At 50.8% G+C, this 18229-nt stretch overlaps 1 protein-coding gene and 1 long non-coding RNA gene across 10 annotated transcripts in view; one reads left to right on the top strand and one right to left on the bottom strand.

The window, feature by feature from the left end:
• Window positions 1-18229, bottom strand: part of LITAF (lipopolysaccharide induced TNF factor) — a 104204-nt gene that overhangs the window by 23126 nt on the left and 62849 nt on the right. For 2 of the 9 annotated variants that reach the window (XM_082714114.1, XM_082714117.1), the window contains exon 1: window positions 3138-3777. The exons of 2 other annotated variants lie outside the window; for them this stretch is intronic. The gene's annotated coding sequence lies outside the window, so the exon portion shown is untranslated. Of the gene's footprint in view, window positions 1-2886; window positions 3854-18229 lie in introns of those variants that run through there. 5 more of the 9 variants (XM_082714110.1, XM_082714112.1, XM_082714116.1 and 2 more) reach the window with 5 other exon arrangements.
• LOC309854695 lies at window positions 10803-14258 on the top strand. Its single transcript, XR_014306359.1, has 2 exons — window positions 10803-10900; window positions 12442-14258. It is a non-coding gene; the product is annotated as an uncharacterized lncRNA (long non-coding RNA).

Raw genomic sequence — 18229 nt, 5'->3', positions numbered from 1 at the left:
TGAGTAAGGAGGAAGAATTTAGACAAAAGGGGAAAATGGGATCTCCCGTCCTCTTCGGGAAAGGAAGTGGGAAAACACTACTACCTACAGCTCTTGGGCTATCTGCCCTCACACAAGTTCGAATTCAGTATCCCTCAGTAAGAACACGGAAACTCCTAAGAAATATTTCAGAGCAATCATTTTCAAATACCATCTTCTGAATTCTGTCTGCTTCCATGGAGTGACAAGTCCCACAAATCAAAGATTAAGTTACCACAGTCTGAAAGCCAGGTTCCAGGATGGCATAAGTACAAATTACAGTGATTTGCGGGATGGAAAATCCTTCCACTGGGGAGGTGGGCTGCTGCCCCCGAATCAGAGAGGGCGACTTCCCCTCTGGATTCCTGGTGAAACCACATCCTCAAGTTTCCAGAGAATGATGAGTTCTGATGAAGTGACACAATGAGAACATTAAGAGGACAGTGTCGGGATTCAAAACTGTATGCACCCTGATCGCAGCTTCAGAAATACACAGGCACAGGGATAAGAGATCAAGCCGCGGAACAAACAAGGAAAGCTTGGGGCGCCTGGGTGGCTCAGTGGGTTAAAGCCTCTGCCTTCGGCTCTGGACGTGATCTCGGGGTCCTGGGATCGAGCCCCACATCGGGCTCTCTGCTCAGCGGGGAGCCTGCTTCCCCCTCTCTGCCTGCCTCTCTGCCTACTTGTCATCTGTCTGTCAAATAAATAAATAAAAATTAAAAAAATAATAAAAACAAGGAAAACTGATGCTAGCTGTTTGGTTCACAGGCTGAGAGCATGCCCCATCTTTTTCTTGATCTCCCATGCTATCTGCAATCGTGTTATTTTTTATATCACTTTCAAAAACATCAATGCTTTGCCTACAAATAACCTCCTTGGAGTCAAGGTTAAGGCAAAACAATGCTGAGCTCTTACATTTACTCCAGGAATGTTCCTAAGCTAAGTAGCTGAAATTCTCTGGTCTTTTCTATGACGGGGTTAACGCCTACGAAGAAGAAAGTGATAAAGGAGGGAGTGCCTCTTCTGAGCTTTTAGGATCCTGGTTAATGAACTTCCTACCTGCTAGGGCTGGGCAGAGAACCACCACACAAACACCCTCAATATTTCTTTTCTCCTTTTTTTTTTACGATTTTATTTTTAAGTAATCTCTCCACCCAACATGGGACTCAAACTTATAACCGTGAGATCCCCAGTCAAACACTGTATCAACTAAGCCAGCCAGGCAGCCCTCTGTCCATGTCTCTTTAAAGCCTGTGAAATTACATATGGTATTGAAATAACCTGCACACAAGGGAAGACTACATTAGCCAAGGAAGTGTTCACAGCAGCCCAGAATACCAACACAGGCTTAAACGGTAAGAAGAAATTGCGGCGACCTAGGAAAGTACCACTTTGAGCACAAATAACAATTTTAAGGTTAAGAAAACACCAGCTGAGTTCAGAACAGACCAGGGCAGGCCAGCTGGGCACCACAGACATCATAAACACGTCTGTACTAGAGAGAGGCAGATTTAAGGAGGTCTGTTTGCCTGATGGGATGGACCACCTCTCCCACTGGGCTATTTTCACTGCAGTAAAAGCAAAAAGAAATACAGGACAAGACATAGTGCCAGAGCTCCAGGACGACTTCTGATGAGTCTCCTTTCTTCCACTATCACTGTAGCTCTGGGTTGATTCATCTTTGGTGGGATAAGTTTAAGTCTCATGTGGGCACCAGTCCATTCTTAGAACAGAATTAGACACACCTCCAATGAGCAGGGGTGGTTAACAGCTCAAGTATGTACTGCTGATCTCCTTGAAAACTAACTTAGGCTGCAAATGCCTTCTGGCTCCTCCCCTCCCCGTAGCTCCCCTTTAACCCTCATCTAGTCTGTGCATCCTCTGAAGCTTTGCCAAGACCCTTCTGCTCCCTGGAAAGCTGCTGACCACATCCACGGGAGCCTTCAGCCACATAAGCTCAGTCTCAGCTTTGCTGCTCAACACACTGTGGCTATCCTGGCTCCTTGCTCACACCTCCCTCCTTTTCCATTCCGCTCAACCTCCTCCTGCGCATTAGAGAGCACTGGCTTCCCCCAGCCCCCAACCCTGGCATGTGTTTCCACTTCCAACGCACAGCGTAAACCCCTCAGGACTAGGAGCCATTTCTCCTGTGTCCTTCAAAGGGTGAGGCAGGCCCTTTGCTTCCCCCCAGCCAGCCCATAAAAGGCACTGAAGGAGCAAAGGGAGGTATACTCAACCAACCATCTAGTATGTTAGAGACTTAAGAAAGTAATCACCGGTCTCAGATCAATCACCCAGTCACTTCACCCACAGAAGCCTTACAAGGGTACTTTTTCAAGCTCGAGTAAAAGCATCTATGATTAATGCCTTAAAGTAACAGGAGAACAGGAAAGAGGAAGATGGCCCTGCCGCACAGCAGATCTACAATTAAGGTTTCTTAAAGAGGCTGGAGCACATTCAGATCCCAGACAAAAGCTGGCTTAGAGGTAAGCCAAATGCAGCGGAAGGCATTATCCCACGCCAGGCAGAAGCGGTCACCGGCTCTCTGGGTTCTGATCCAACTAGGATCAAACCAAACACGGTGGTGGAGTCCCACACACCAGCTCATGCCTCTCTTTACAAGGGCGTCCTATTATAATAAGGTTAGTCCTATTTTAAAAGAACCACCCTGAAAAGGCTGGGGGTAGGAGTAGGAAGGTAAGTGAGGCAGTCAAGCATACACTAGTGCAAACTATGTCTTTCCTTACAAGGGCTCCAGGGGACCCGCAGGGCCAACGTGCCTTCCAGGCAGCCCCTGAACCAGCGCCAGCCCACCAGGCCACTGGGAAGGATTTCTCCCTCTTGGGAAAACTGGTGGGAGAGTCTAACCTGATGGGTTCAGAAGAAAAGGCCCGTGGCTTCCAGAAACTGGGTTTCCCAAACACCAGTCGGTCCAACAGGTAATGACGTCAGCCCCATGAATCAGAAGCACAGAAGTGACCAGAAAACTAGTGAAGGTCCAACTGGCCTGATCTCTGCACTGTTCCGCCCCTTCCAGAATATGCCCATTTCCCCATCCCCTGACCTTGACCAGGAGGTGCAGACACAACACCCACCCTACTGCCCAGATCCATACTGACCTGGAGAGCAGAGGGGAGGAGGTCACCTGCCAGGCTGGGGGTGGGGATGTCCGCCTCTGCCACAGATTCCCCTGCGGCTCGTGCCACCCGCATCCACCCGGCGCGGGCACTGGGCGGGTCTGAGCCGACGCCTGCACTCACCCCGCGCGCACCTTAATCCGCGGGTGGGGGGTCTAGCCAGGGCCACTGCTCTCTTCGCGCTCTGTCCGCACTTCCACCTCCCGGGGGCTCCCTAGGCCCCCGGGTGCCCACAAAGACACGCGCTGAAGTTGGCGGGGCAAAAAGCGCAGATACAGCGCGGCCCTTAGAAGCCGAATTTCTAGGACCCGCGTCCGAAAATTCTTTCAGACGACCCCAGCGCGGGCGATGGGCTCACTCGCGGGAGCAGGGCCCCAACCCGGCCAGTCCCCCGGCCCCGGAGGGCTCCGCGAGGCACATTTCGGCAGGACCCCTACGCCCTCCAGCCCGCCTCGACCCCCGGGATGCGCCGGGGTCTCCGCCGCCGCAACCCGCGCGATACCGCGGCTCTCCCGGCTTGTGCTGCTCCGGAGCCGGGGACCAGTGCCCGCGCCGCGGAGACCCGCTCCCGCCCGCCGCGTCCCCACCAGCGCCCGCGCCCGCGCAGCACTCACCGCCGCCCGCGCTGCTGGTCGAGCCGGGAGGTCTGGGCGCGCGGCGCAGGGAGACGCGGGGCCGGGCCGGGGGCGGGGCGAGGTCCGCCCGGGGGCGGGGGCCGGGGCGGGGCCCGGGGCGGGGGCGGGGCAGCTCCGGCTTCCGCCCCTCTGTTCTCCGGCTGCGGCGACCCGCGCGTGCCGGCCTGGGACCCTGCCCAAGGGTGTACGTCCTCCGCGTTCTGCCCAGCCCCTCCGTCCCTCGGAACACCCTCACAGCACACCCCGACCCCGCTCATTCCCGGGACCCCCTAGTTTCAGCCCAGGCTCCTCGCTCTGACCTCGGAGCCCCCCAGTCGCTCCATCCTAGGTCTCCCCTTGGGGATTCTGGCCCGGCACATCGGTCTCCTCCGCGTCCTGCTCTCCCCACTCCCGCAGGGACCCCATCTGTGGCATTCCTTCCCCTTCCCCACCCTCAGACAACGCAGACCATCAACCTCCAGTCCCAGATCCAAGGATCCTGGCCCTTCGCAGGGCGGCCCCCCTCTCCCCAGTACTCAGTTCTGTACGTTCAGACGCATCCAGACAACCCGAAATACTCGGTGAGCCTTTGGGCAAGTCACCCACTCTCTCTGGGCCTCAGCTTCCTGTCTGTAAAATGGGCATAATAGTACCTGTCTCATAAATTCTACTAAGAATTGACCGACATAATGCAGGCAAAGGGGTCAGCACAAAATGTGTTAAATAAAACCAGTCTGCTGTCTGACTACTTCCTATGCCCCCAGGGTGGTCCTTAGGGCCTAGGCAACTTCTCCTTCCATCACCAAAAGCTCTGGAAATCAGTATCTCCTGTTTCAACACCCACTCAATCCTCTGTCCCTAAGTGGGTACTGCCTGTGTATCTGATAAGAGCCTTGTCTGCCCGCCCCAGTAATAACAGCATCCGCGATCCAGTCCAGCCGGGAGGTCTCTGAGCAGTAATCAACGGTAAAAAGTCATCAAAAGGCATTTAAGGGGCTCGTGCAACTTTCAGAGTACAGAGTCCCGGAGATACCAGGAAGCTTAATGGGGCCATATGAAAAAGGCCACTTGGGTGGAGAGCCTCTGAGCCTACCTGATCCTAGAACTCCTCCGGGGATAGAGTCCCCTACCTTTACACTGAGACCCCAGAGACACTGAGACCCAGACAGGGAGAGGGACTTGCCCAAAGTCCCACAGCAAACAAACTGTCCCCTCTGTCCTTGTCCAAAGCTCTCACCACCCTTCACCATATGGACCAAGCCATTATCATCCGTGGACTCAGCTGGAGGAGGGGATATGAAGCTCCTCCCAACCATTAGAAATTGCCAGGTGGATGTTACTAGGGAGGCCAATCTTTTCTTTTTAAAACCCTAGGGCAAGGGCACCTGGGTGGCTCAGTGGGTTAAAGCCTCTGCCTTCGGCTCGGGTCATGATCCCAGAATCCTGGGATCGAGCCCCACATCGGGCTCTCTGCTCGGCGGAGAGCCTGCTTCCTCCTCTCTCTCTGCCTGCCTCTCTGCCTACTTGTGATCTCTGTCTGTCAAATAAATTATAAACAAAATCTTTAAAAAAAAAATCTTAAAAAAATATAAATAAACCATAGAGGAAGCTGGATTATGCCCCAGCCTCTGCCATTCTCCATTCTCAAGGTGACAGAAAGACCTGTCATCCTGACAGTAACCCAGAGCATCATAGCCTCTAGAGTTCTAGAGAAACTCAGAGCAAAATGTTGGGGAAAGAGTCCCCCTTGTGAATGCTTGACCTTCCTTCCTCTCTTCCTCTTCCCCTTTCTCTCCCTTTTCCTTTCTGCTAGGGCACAAGGAACTGCACACCTGAATTCACTGCTATATTTTACTTACGTTTTCCTTGCTTCCTGTCCCTGCAACTGCTGAGCAGCCTGGGAGGGGGCTTTTTTTTTTTTTTTTTTTTTCATATCTCCTAAACACTTAACTGCGCCTGAGTTGGCGATCATTTATGGGGAGAGCTGTGAAACGGTGACTGTTTTTTTAAACCCCGAGAAACCACAGAGATTGAATTTCCAACCCAGCGCTTCGGAGAAGGGAAGAAAAGCAAACCAGGCCCAGGATCATCTCAATAAATGCTAAAAAAGCATTTGACAAAATCCAACACCTTTTCGTGAGAAAAACACTCAACAAAGTCGGGAGAGAAAGAAACTTTCCACAAGCTGATGGAGAGCACCTACTGCTCACACCCGCCAAGGTCAAAGACTGGACATTCCCCCCGTCCCCCCGACCTCCAAGGTCAGGAACAAGTAAGAATGTCTGCTTTTGCCACTTCTATCTAACCTTGTCCCAGAAGTTCTAGGTGGGACAATTCCCCAAGAAAAGGACATACAAAGCATCCAGACTGGAAGGGAAGAAGTAAAACCATCTCTGCTCATATGATCCCATATAGAGAAAATCTTAAGGAATCAACCGAAAAAAAAAAAAAAACCAACCAAACAAAAACTATCAGTGCTACTGATCAAATTCAGCAAAGTGGCAGGACTCTAGAGCAACGTACAAAAATCAGTTGCTTTTCTATACACTGGCAAATAATGACGCAAAAACAAAATTCAGAAAATAATTTAACAAAGTTTGACTTGTACATAGAAGACTACAAAATATTGCATAAATTAAAGACCTAAATAAATGGAAAGATGTTCATGTGTGTATATCAGTCAGAGTTCTATCAGAGAGACAATTCTGGAAGGAGATGATTGATAGATACATAGATACATAGAATGGATAGATGTATTACGAACTTAATAAATAGAAAAAATGGATTGCTAGATAGAATGGATAGGTACGTAGGTAGGTAGATAAGATAGATAGGTAGGTAAACAGGATAAGATGGATGGAGAGAGGGGTGGTGGAAGACAGAGATGAAGCTCTCGCGTAGAAACTCTGGACCTGGGGCTCCTGGGTGGCTCAGTGGGTTAATCCTCTGCCTTTGGTGCAGGTCATGATCTCAGGGTCCTGGGATCAAGCCCCACATCAGGCTCTCTACTCAGCTGGAAGCCTGCTTCCTCCTCTCTCTCTCTCTCTGCCTACTTGTGATCTCTCTCTGTCTGTCAAATAAATAAATAGAAATCTTTAAAAAAAAAAGAGAGAGAGAGAAAAGAGAGAAAGAAAGAAAAGAAAAGGAACTGGTCCCTCGGTGTAATTTTTCCTTGGGGAAACTTCAGTTTTGCCCTTAAAACCTTTTAACTGATTGGATGAGGCCCAAATTCCCAAAATAATCTCTTTTACTTAAAGTCAACTGGTTGTAGAGTCAAACCCATCGAAAAATACCTTCATAGCAACACCTAGATTAAGTGTTTACTTGAATTACGGACTCCTATAGCCTAGCCAAGTTGATGCATAAAACTAACCATCACGGACACGACTCCCCAAACTGATGTACAGACTAGTGTGATCTTTTTTTAAAAAAAAGATTTTATTTATTTATTTGACAGACAGAGATCACAAGTAGGCAGAGAGGCAGGCAGAGAGAGAGGAAGGGACTGAGCAGAGAGCCCGATGCGGGGCTCGATCCCAGGACCCTGAGACCACGACCCGAGCCGAAGGCAGAGGCTCAACCCACTGAGCCACCCAGGTGCCCTCAGATTAGTGTGATCTTTATGAAAATCCCAACTGCCTTTTGGGCAGAAACAGACAAACAACTGTCCCACTCTGGAGTTGGGGGAATGATGCTAACAGGGGGTTGTGCATGCCTGGGTTGAGAGGAAGGGGAGGTGCTGGGAAATCTCTGTACCCTCCTCTCAATTCTGCTGTGAACTTAAAACTTCCTTTTTTTTTTTTAAAAATTTTTTAAGATTTATTTACTTATTTGAGAGACAGCGGGAAGAGCCGAAGGAGGGGGAGAGAAAATGGCAAGCAGACTCCACAATGAGTGCGGAACCAGTGGGAGGAACCAGTGCGAGTGGGGCTCGATCTCGCAACGCTGAGACCGCCACCAGAGCTGAAACCCAGAGTCGGGCGCTCAACCGACTGAGCCACCCAGCCTCCCCTTAAAACTCCTTTTATTTTTTTTTAAAAACTCCTTTTATTTTTTTTTTTTAAGATTTTATTTATTTATTTGACAGACAGAGATCACAAGGAGGCAGAGAGGCAGGCAGAGAGAGAGAGAGAGAAGGAAGCAGGCTCCCCGCTGAGCAGAGAGCCTGATGCGGGGCTCGATCCCAGGACCCTGAGATCATGACCTGAGGGGCTTAACCCACTGAGCCACCCAGGCACCCTTAAAACTCCTTTTAAAAAACAGTCCCTTCTATAAAATGCTCTGGAGCTGGATGCCAGTAATAGTGGCACAACACTGTGAATGTACTTAGTGCCCCTAAACTGTCCACAGGAAAATGGGTGGAAATGGTACATTTCAATGTATATTTTCCCATAAGAAGTAAGACTGAGTTAAAAATAGGCAGGGGACTTGAGTAGATGTTTCTGCAGAGAAGATATACAAACGGCCAAGAATCACATGAAAAAATGCTCCTTGTCATTAGTCATCGGGGAAATGCAAATCAAAACCACAATGAGATACCGCTTCATACCCGCTGGGTTGGTCATAAAAAAAAAAAAAAAATCTTTTTTTTCTCAATGGAAAATAACAAGTATTGGGACGGACGTGCAGAAACTGAAACTCTCACCCACGGCTGGTGGCCAGGCAAAAAAAAGTAACGCTTCTCCTCCAGCACTAAATATATACACACAGTGACTGAAAACAGGTAGTCAGGCAAAAATGTGAAGAGGAGCGTTCACAGCAGCCATATTCACAGCAGTCAAAAGGTGGAAACGACCCAGATGTCCTTCAACCGGTAAACAGATAAACAAAATGTTATGTCTCCGTAGGACGGAGTATCATTTGGGCATAAAATGGAAATAAGTACCAGCACGCGCTACCAGGTGGACAGAAACATGATGCCTGGAAACATTACACTCCTTTAAAGAAGCCGGACACGAAAGGTGTCCCATGTCACATGATTCCATTTGTGCGGAATTTCGAGAACAGACAAATCTATGGAGACAGAGGGCTGATTAGTGGTGACCCTGGGGGGCCCGAAGGAATGGTGAATGACTTCTAATGGGCATGAGGTTTCTCTTAGGGTGTGCTGTGAATGTTCTGGAAGTTGATCCTGGGGACGGTTGCACAATATTTTGAATGCATTGAATGCCACAGGATCCTAGGGTTCAAAATAGTTGAAATGTTAAATTTTATATTAGGTGAATTTTATCTCAATTTCAAAAAAATGTAGGTAGGGGCACCTGCGTGGCTGTCAGTTAAGCCTCTGCCTTTGGCTCAGGTCATGATCTCAGGGTCCTGGAATGAGCCCCGCATCAGGCTCTCTGCTCAGCAGGAAGTCTGCTTCTCCTTCTCCCTCCGCCACTCTCTGCGCTCTCTCTCTCTCTCTCTCTAATAAATTAATAAATAAATAAAATCTTAAAAAAAAAAAATTAAACCAGGCATCCCATATATGTTGTTAGGACACAGAAAAAAAGCGGGGGCTACATGGCTTTTCACGACATCCGTGACTGCTTCTCTTCCCTCCAAAGACTTTGCTGTTGTGTTCTCACCCAAAAAGGCTCAGCACGAGATCTGGGACGTGAACACATGTGCGCCCACATCCCTAGAATCACAGGGACAGGACAGAAAGGGAGAAATACCCTTGAATCCACTCCAGAACTTGAGAAATGACAGTGACTGGGGGAGAAAAATAAGTTGTCCAGAAGAATGCTAATGAGCCTGCTTTTTCTTAAAAGGGGACACACACACACACACACACACACACACACACACCCCTGGGAAAAGGCCTTCGTACTTTCTCAAGGATAGAGAACACCGCAATGTTTAGTCTCTAAATAATGAGAATTAAGGATTCTTTGTTCCCTCCTGCTCCTCTCCACTGATCTGACGTTTACAGGACACGTACAAATTGCTTGTTTAAAAAAAGAATTTTCAGAGAAGGAACTCAGTCCCCAGAAACAGCCTCGGCGGACCGGTCTGTGCTACTCCTAACAACAAATTCTGGTTCGTTGTGTTTCCACAATACCTCCTCCGTTTGCAAAACACAGTTCCCGCACACATCACACGACTCATCCTCCAAGAAGCCCTGAGGAGCCGAGATTCTTACCACTGAGTCAGGTAAGTAGGGAAACTGAGGCCAGGGGAACCCTGTGCCCATATCCTGGCCTCGGGCGAGCCCTTTGTTTCCTCTGCCACGAGATGGAGCCAAAATGGGGTGAGCTGGGGGGGCCCAGGGGGGCGTTAGAGAGAGGACTTGGGAGAACTGCCTGATGGAACAAATTAAAACACAAGATGCCCGGTTAAATGTGAATTTCAGGCAAACAGTCAGTGATTGTTTAATGTGTGTATGTCCCAAATATTGCAGAATTATAACGTATTCCCAATATTGCCCTGGACATATTTAGACTAATAACAAAGAAAAATCACTCCTTGTTTGTCTAAAACTCACATTTCCCTGGATGTTCTCCATTCTATCTGGCAGTGCCATCTGCCCGGTCTGCTGGGGCTGGAGCGGGAGACCCAGGTCAGCGGGCAGTCCCTGGTCTCTGTCCGCGAGCAGTGGGACCTGTAGCCAGAGCCTGGACGGAGGCCCAGGTGAGCCGTCATTACGTGGGTCAGCCTCTCCCCCACCCTGGGGGTGTGGGAGACCCCGCCAGACCTGGCTGCACTTGCATCTTCCCCAGGCCCTCGGAGCTGCCGGTGGAGTCCCTCCTGGCCTGCTCAGAGTGAGGACCGGGTCACCTGTTCTGGGGACCCCTAAAAGCACAAGGAAAATGGGTCCTCCGGATGAGAGCCCGGACCCCCCCTTCATAACGACACCCAGATGTCGTGCTGCGAGTCCGCGTTTCTATGCAACGGGACAGATGCCAGCCCCTGCAACCGGGAAAGGATGCAGAATGACCGCCATGACGGGACAGTGACAACGATGGTGATGATGGGGTGACGGGAATCACCCGCTGAGTCCCCACTAGCTGCCAGGCCTTGGACTACGCACTTCTACATTCATCATCTCATTTTCTCCTTACGAAAGCCCTCCTATTCTAGAGCTGCGGACACTGAGGCCCGGAGGAGTTCGGTGGCACAGTCTCCGGGGCACCTGCAGGGACAGAGGTGCGAGAGGTGGCCCTGGCAGGGGGAAGGACCTGCCGGGAGACCCCGGCTGGGCAGGGGAGGTTGGCAGACTGCTTCAAGTCACAGAGAACTGCTTCTTTCTGTCTGCTGGGTTGGGGCTCTGTAGGAGACTCTATGGGAGGAAAAGGCTCTAAGTTTCCATGGCCTGAAAGGGCTATGTGTTCTGGAAGGTTCTAAGCTCCAAGTTCTCCATAGCATGGTGGCTAAACAGAAGCTTGGCTCCAAATGTCGCCGTGCCCATTACTGGCTGTGTGACCTTTGGCACTTTGCTTAACCTCTCTGGGCCTCCACTGCTCCATCTGTGAGGCAGAAATGATAACGCTCCCTCACAGGGTTTGGGGAGAGCAGAGGCTGGTGTGGCATGTGACTGTGTGTTAAATAAGCATGACTCTGCTTATTGCTCCATTCCACTCACCCCTGTGCAACCCCCACCACCCCACCCCTCCAATCCAGGGCTGTGGAACGGATGTATCTGTTCAAGCCTTCCTATTTGCCTTTCAAAGGGACCTCCTCATCCGGGGCTTTCTCCCAGGCACACCATTACTGGCCTGTTGCTGCATTTTCTGGAATGTTGGTCCATCAGCTCTGGGATGCTGGACACCAGCTGCAGAACATGGGTCAAGGCTGGCTTCTCCTCCAGACGGAAGGAGAAGTACAGGCTGGGGGAGCTGTGCACGTGGGCCCGCAGAAGCCCAGAATTGCCTCACCTCCAGAGGTTCCGAGCAGGGCTTGGGGTCAGCCCCCCACCCCCAGAGGAAACGGTCGGTGATGACTTCAGTTCTGGCGTGAGGCCTGGGCCAAAGTTCCCTTTGGCTCCTTCCCAGCAGCAAGACCTCAGCCGGCCCCTCCCTCCAAACTCCCCCGGTTTCTCAACTGCCCTGCCAGCTCCCAGTGTGGCTGTGACAGTGAGAAGATATCATGAAGGGAAGCAGCATGGCACCTTGTCTGGCACGGAGCGCGGCTTCGCTCGTTCAGAGCTGCTGCTATGCTATTGTGTTGCGTCCCTTCCATCAAGAACAAAACCCACAAGGCCTGCGAGCGTGCCTTCATCTGTTTCTGGAATCACTGCTATATAGGGTCAGCTGGCAATAAGCCACAGCCCGGTGATGAGAAAATGGTTCAAACAAATGAACTCTGGACACAAGTCACCAACCCCCACCCCCAACCTGAGCTCCTGACTCAGTTTCCTTACAATCTGGGGTCGGGGTTGGGGGGGTGGTCAGGGCCTTCCGTAAGGCCTCCAGACGTCTAGATGATCTAAACCGGGTTCTTCTCTGCCCTTATCTCCAGATGCCTTGACCTCACTCACTCCTCTCTAGCCCTACGGGCCTCCCCGCTGTTCTAGCACAGTCCTGCCTTCAGGCCTTTGCACTGGCTGTCGCCTCTTTGAACCACTATCAGTGACAAAGCAATTAAGACCCAAGTTTTTGCCACCTGTGTCAGACCCAGGATGTGAACCTAAGGTAGGACTACAAATAAATTCTGCCGTTAACTGCTCGAATTCTCATTCTGATTCACAGCGGCCAGGGCCCCATTCCCAATCGCTGTGCACAGAGCTAGCTTTTCCTGCCTGGGACCTGGCAGGCCACATCTCACAACCTGAGAGCCCTAGGGCCCCTGGCCAGAAAGGCTAATGGCGTGGAAGAGCTGTGGAATCAGGGCAGGGGACCGTCCCCTCTTCCAAAGCCCTCCAGTGACGAAAGAGGAAGCAAAGGAGGAGAAAGCAGAAGTGAATCCAGGGCCTGCCTCATTTCTCACACCCAAACAGGTACTTCCCAGCGTGTGAGCAGGTTGTGAACAAAACAGGAATCTTGTGCAGTCATTGAACGCAGGGCACCCTGTGGGGAGCAGACCGTCCTCCTGCACCCCCCCAAGCACCCCTCAGTGAGCCCCTCTCTGGGCCACTCCCAGCTGCCATCAAGGGGGCTGACAGGTGCTCCCTTGTGGACCTGAGGGTTCTGCACCAAGAACTCACGGCACAGATGTCCCTGCAGCTGTGTGCGCGCATGGGACATCCCACAGGACCTCGCGGGTGACAGTCCAGGGCGCAGACAATGCAGATGGCTACTGAGAAGGAGCTGGACAGATACATCATGAAAAGTCACTGCAGACGTTCTTCTCCGGCCATTAAAGAAGGGAAAATACGGTCCCAGCCCCGTATGTCCAGGTCCGGAGATGGGGATGTGAAGTCCTCAAGCGGGAGAGGCAAGTTGGGGGATGGACAGCTGACCTTGAACATTAACACCTACAGCCTCAGTCTCCCTGAAGGTCACAGCCAGCAATGGGACGTGAAACCACATGACTGGGCTATGACCAGCTGTCTTGTCTTTTTTTTTTTTTTTAAAGATTTTTTATTTATTTAACAGAGAGAGATCACAAGTAGGCAGAGAGACAGGCAGAGAGAGAGGAGGAAGCAGGCTCCCCGGCTGAGCAAAGAGCCCGATGCGGGGCTTGATCCCAGGACCCTGGGATCATGACCTGAGCTGAAGGCAGAGGCTTTAACCCACTGAGCCACCCAGGTGCCCCTGTCTTGTCTTTTAAACAGAATGAATGGGATGGAATGGGATAGGACAGACAGGACAGACAGGACAGGATAGGATAGGACAGGATAAGAAAGATAACCCCAGACAGCATTTCTTATAATAAGCAGCATTGCATAAAATTTCTAGGTAGTTTCATGCCAGTGTCTGTGTGTACTGTGTTACTACGCAAAATCTATTTTTTCACTGTGGCCTGGAGCTAAAAAAAACAAAACAAAACAAAACACAAAAACCAGTCTCAAAACCCTTGACATGGAAAAGAAAAAAAATAGAAAAGGAAGAAAGAAAGGACCCCAATAGCCAAAGGTGACTCTCTCTAAAGCAGGGGAATGGGGGGTACCTTCATGTGAAACAGTTCTATACTTTTTTTTTTTTTTTTTAACAATGAACATGGATTGCTTTTGCAATAAAATAAAGAGCTTTTAAAACCTTTTAGGAAGAAGCAAATGTGCCCACCTCAGTCTCCAAGAAAGAGGCGGGGCTGTCTGAAACGCCAAGTGTGAAAAAGACCAAATTCCGGTCCGGAGGGGTGCTGCCTCCCCAGGAGGAATTTAACAGCCTCCCTGGGTTTTTCCACTCATCCTTCTCATCCCTTCCAGAAAGCCCCAGGATCCTCCAAAAAGGAAACCCGCCTTAAGATGCCAGGCTTCATTTTTGAAAATGGAATGGGCACCCCAGGGGCTGCAGCTGTCAGCTGGGGACCCAGACTGGGACCCCCCCCCCCAAACTTCTCCTCCCCAAAGGCCATTGTGTTTTCTGCTTAGTATTAAATCATCGGTATTTTCCATGAGGATAAAGACCCCTCCTGACTCCTTTTTTTATAATGCTGACTTACGAATCCACCAAGGGTTACAAAACGTGGGGCGCACCTGATGATTTCCTATGATCAATGTCATGGCAGTAGATATCACTGGGCACGTGGCCTTTCTTTTTCTTTCTTTCTTTCTTTCTTTTTTTTTTTTTTTTAGGATTCGTTCCTTTGGGCAAATTCCCAGAAGTGTGATCACTGGAGAGGAAGGCATAGACCTTTCTGGGGCACTGAAATGCTCTGCCAAACTGTTTTCCCAAAGAGCTGGGACTCACAGCTTTTCAAGGAACTGATGCTGGGGTGGTCAGGTCATCCCCACCGTTGTCCCCTGACATGAGTCATCAGGGACCCAGCTGCCCGTATCAGGGAGCCAACATCCTCCTCTCTGAGCAGGGCCCCGAGGACTCTGGAGGGCAGGGAGGGCGTCTCTTTCCTGGCCTCCCACCCTGGAAGCCTGGAACCCCAGCTCTCCGGCTCCCAAAGCCAGGGCTGGGAGGGTAGGCATCTTTTCTCGGTGGGCGGCCTCATGCACTGTGGACCTCATCAGTAGGTTATGGCCCAGAGTGTGTTATGCTGGGTGCCTCCATCTGTTTGGGCTGCTGGGACAGAATGCCGTAGATGTGGGGGGAGGGTTGGGGGTGGTTGGAAACAATGCAGATTTATTTCTCACAGTTCCAGGGGCTGGGAGGCATGGCATCAGCCGGCAGGGAGCTCCTGATCTCTTTTATCAAGGGCACTGATCCCATTCATAATGGATCGCCCTCAGGATCTCATCACCTCCCCAAAGCCCAACCTCCTAACACTATCACGTGGGGAGTTAGGTTTCAAGGTGTGAATTTGGGGGACACAAACATTCGGTCCACAGCACTGACTCTATGCTGCACAGAGAGGAGGGGGCAGGCAGGTGTTGAGATGGAGCAGACGGGCGCACAGCTCAGTGCTGGCTTTGCCCCCAGGGACCTCCAGAAGGTCTGGGGCTCTCGGGGCTCAAGCCTGTAGGCAGGCTCCTACAGGAGAAGGGCCAGCAAGAAGGAAAGGAGGTCAGCAGGCACTTCCTTGGCACCCCTTGCCCCCTCTCCGGTGCGTGGACCTGGCACCACCGCCTGGTTAGAATCATCACCAAACTCCTACCGTGACCTTTGACTCGGACCCCCACTTCTGGCTCCCCATTTTCTCCTTAGGGCCTTGTTCGCACAGGGTGTGTAATTATCCACTAAGTTAAGGGATTGCATTTTTGCAAAACTCACCAAGCATCATTACAGCATCTACTGATCTCATCCGCTTCCCCTCACATTCCCTTCACCACTGGATTTTTTTTTTTTTTTAAGACCTTATTGATTTATTTGTGAGCGCGAATGCCAGAGAGATCACCGAGGGAGAGGGAGAAGCAGGCTCTCTGCTGAGCAAGGAGCCCGATGCAGGGCTCAATCCCAGGACCCTGGGATCATGACCCGAGCCGAAGGCAGACGCTTCACCGATGGAGTCACCCAGGCACCATGGATTGCTTTTTTTAAATAAACTTGTTTTGGGGAATCATTTTAGTTTTACCGACTGCACTATGTTGAAGCAAATCTCTGACATCATCTCACTTCATCTGTAAACACATCTGTGTCAGTCTCTAAAAGATGAAGACTCTTTCTTAAAATATAACCGCAAAATGACAACGTGCTGGGGAAAAAAAAAAAAAAAAAAAGAACACATTTCTGAATTGTATCCAATGTCATCCAGTCTGGGTTTACATTCCCCCCCACCACACCACAGCTGTCTCATAAACATTTTTTAAAAGAATCTGGTTTATTTGAAATGGGATCCTGTGGAGTCTGTCCCCAGGCCCTGGCCCTCAGCCTGTCTGGCACATAGTAGGTGCTCCCTAAATCCTTGCCGGGTGAACAAATAAGGCTAAAGAATTTTCAGAAGATGCTCCTGTCTTCAGAGTCGTTCTCAAGCTGTGCAGGATGCTCGTACCGCACCCTGACAGCCATGCTGAAAGGTAATGCCTTTTGTTGTCCCATTTCACAGAGGACAAGACTGAGGCACAGAGAGAGGAAAGGATCCGCCCAAGGCCACACAACAAGAAGGTGGTACCTGGATGAACAGGTAAAGAGGGCATGGGAAACTAGCCCACGTTTCCTGGCAACAGCCCTCCGTCTGCAGGGGAGGCTGTGCTGGGCCAGCATCACCCAATCCTAACTGCATCCACCCCACAAGGATGGAGACAGATGGGCGTGTGACAGTTTCTAAGGCCAGGAGTTAATGCCTGTCGCCACAGACACCCATGGGGGCATTTTTACGTTCATCAGCACCCTGCCGAGGAGTGCCTGACCTGCTTTCTCTCCTCCCCGAGGACTCCAGGAATGTCCTCCTTCGGGCTCCGGAAGGAGGACCAAAGGAATCTGAAGCTGCCCCATTGCCATCTGGTCGCGCAACAGATACACAGAGACAGTTACGAGACGCCAGCCATCACGGCAGGCCCTGGAGAAAAGAAATGGCCAAGGCCATGTTTGAGTCCCATGGGGAGGCAGGACTTAAATGAGACCACCAAATGCATTTATAATGGCCAATGGGAAAAGGGCACAGAGGAAGGTTGTAGAGGTTCTAGGTGCATCAGGATAGAGTAGTCAGAGAGGGCTTCCTGGAGGAGGTGAGGCCAAGACTGAGGAACAGAAACTCCTAAAGCTAGAGTCTGGGTTCTCTCAGTATTTATTCTGAACGGTTCCGATTAACAACTTACTCCCAGGGATGATAATTACAAACAAGAATCTCAATGCCAACAATTACTGGATTATGTGGTTTTGTGTGTTTGTTTACATACGGCATCTCCTTTAATCTCTACAATAACCCAATGAGTAGAGACCATTGCAAACCACATTTTATAGAAGAGAAAGCTGGTGCTCAGCGAGGTGAAGTGATTTAGCCTAGTCGCAGAACACAGTGGGTGGCGAAGCTGGGATTGGAACCCAGAATGGCTGGATCATGGGATGCCGGATGGATTGCCCGCTGAACCCAGGCCTAGAGCCTCACGGAACCCTGTGAAGTTGCCTCCCTTCTCCAGCAGAGACCCTAGGTCCATCACAAGGTGATTTCAGAGCCACCGCCAGCAACAGCATGCAAGGATCTGAGTTCTACTATGGCTCCGGGCCATACAAGCTGTGTGACCCAAGGCAGGTTCTGCAGCCTGTCTGAGCTGCTGCCTCTGCCCTGGAAAAAGGGGATGGCAACGAGGCTGATCTTGGGGGCATTCGAGGCAGGAGAAACAGCAAGGACAAGAAGGTTGGGGCCTGTGGGACATATTTGGGGGACTCCGTTGCACTGTCCCTGGGACCCAGGGCATGGGGACAAGGAGGAGGAGGAGGAAGTTGGGAGAACTTTCTGTTGGGGCAGTTGATTGAGAGCTTTCTGGGTTTGACGGAGCCCGAGGGTGGGGATTTCTGTCCATTCTGCTCACTGCTCTCACCCCAGGGTCTAGAACAAGGGTGAGCACACAGTAGGATCACATGGGTCGTTGGACAGATTGAATCAAAGAGTGAGTGAATGCGCATTCTGGGCACAGTCTTAGAGAAGCAGCTGGGGAGGAGACTGGGCAGATCCTACTGGGATAGGAAGTTCAACAAAGACTTTTTTTTTTTTTTTTAAGATTTTATTTATTTATTTGACAGAGAGAAATCACAAGTAGGCAGAGAGGCAGGCAGAGAGAGAGGAGGAAGCAGGCTCCCTGCTGAGCAGAGAGTCCGATGCGGGACTCGATCCCAGGACCCTGAGATCATGACCTGAGCCAAAGGCAGCAGCTTAACCACTGAGCCACCCAGGCGCCCCAACAAAGACTTTTTAAAGGGGCCATGCTTCAAGCTACTGCTATTGTATGAGCGAGACAGAGAGTGGGGGGGGGGGTAGAGAACATTCCAGAAAGAGGACACTCCCTGGGCCAAGCCTAGTGACTTGACTATTGTCTGCAGTTCACTG

Source organism: Mustela nivalis, assembly GCF_964662115.1.
Source record: "Mustela nivalis genome assembly, chromosome: 19".
Lineage (NCBI taxonomy): Eukaryota > Metazoa > Chordata > Mammalia > Carnivora > Mustelidae > Mustela > Mustela nivalis.
This window is presented reverse-complemented; position numbering and strand designations above follow the sequence as displayed.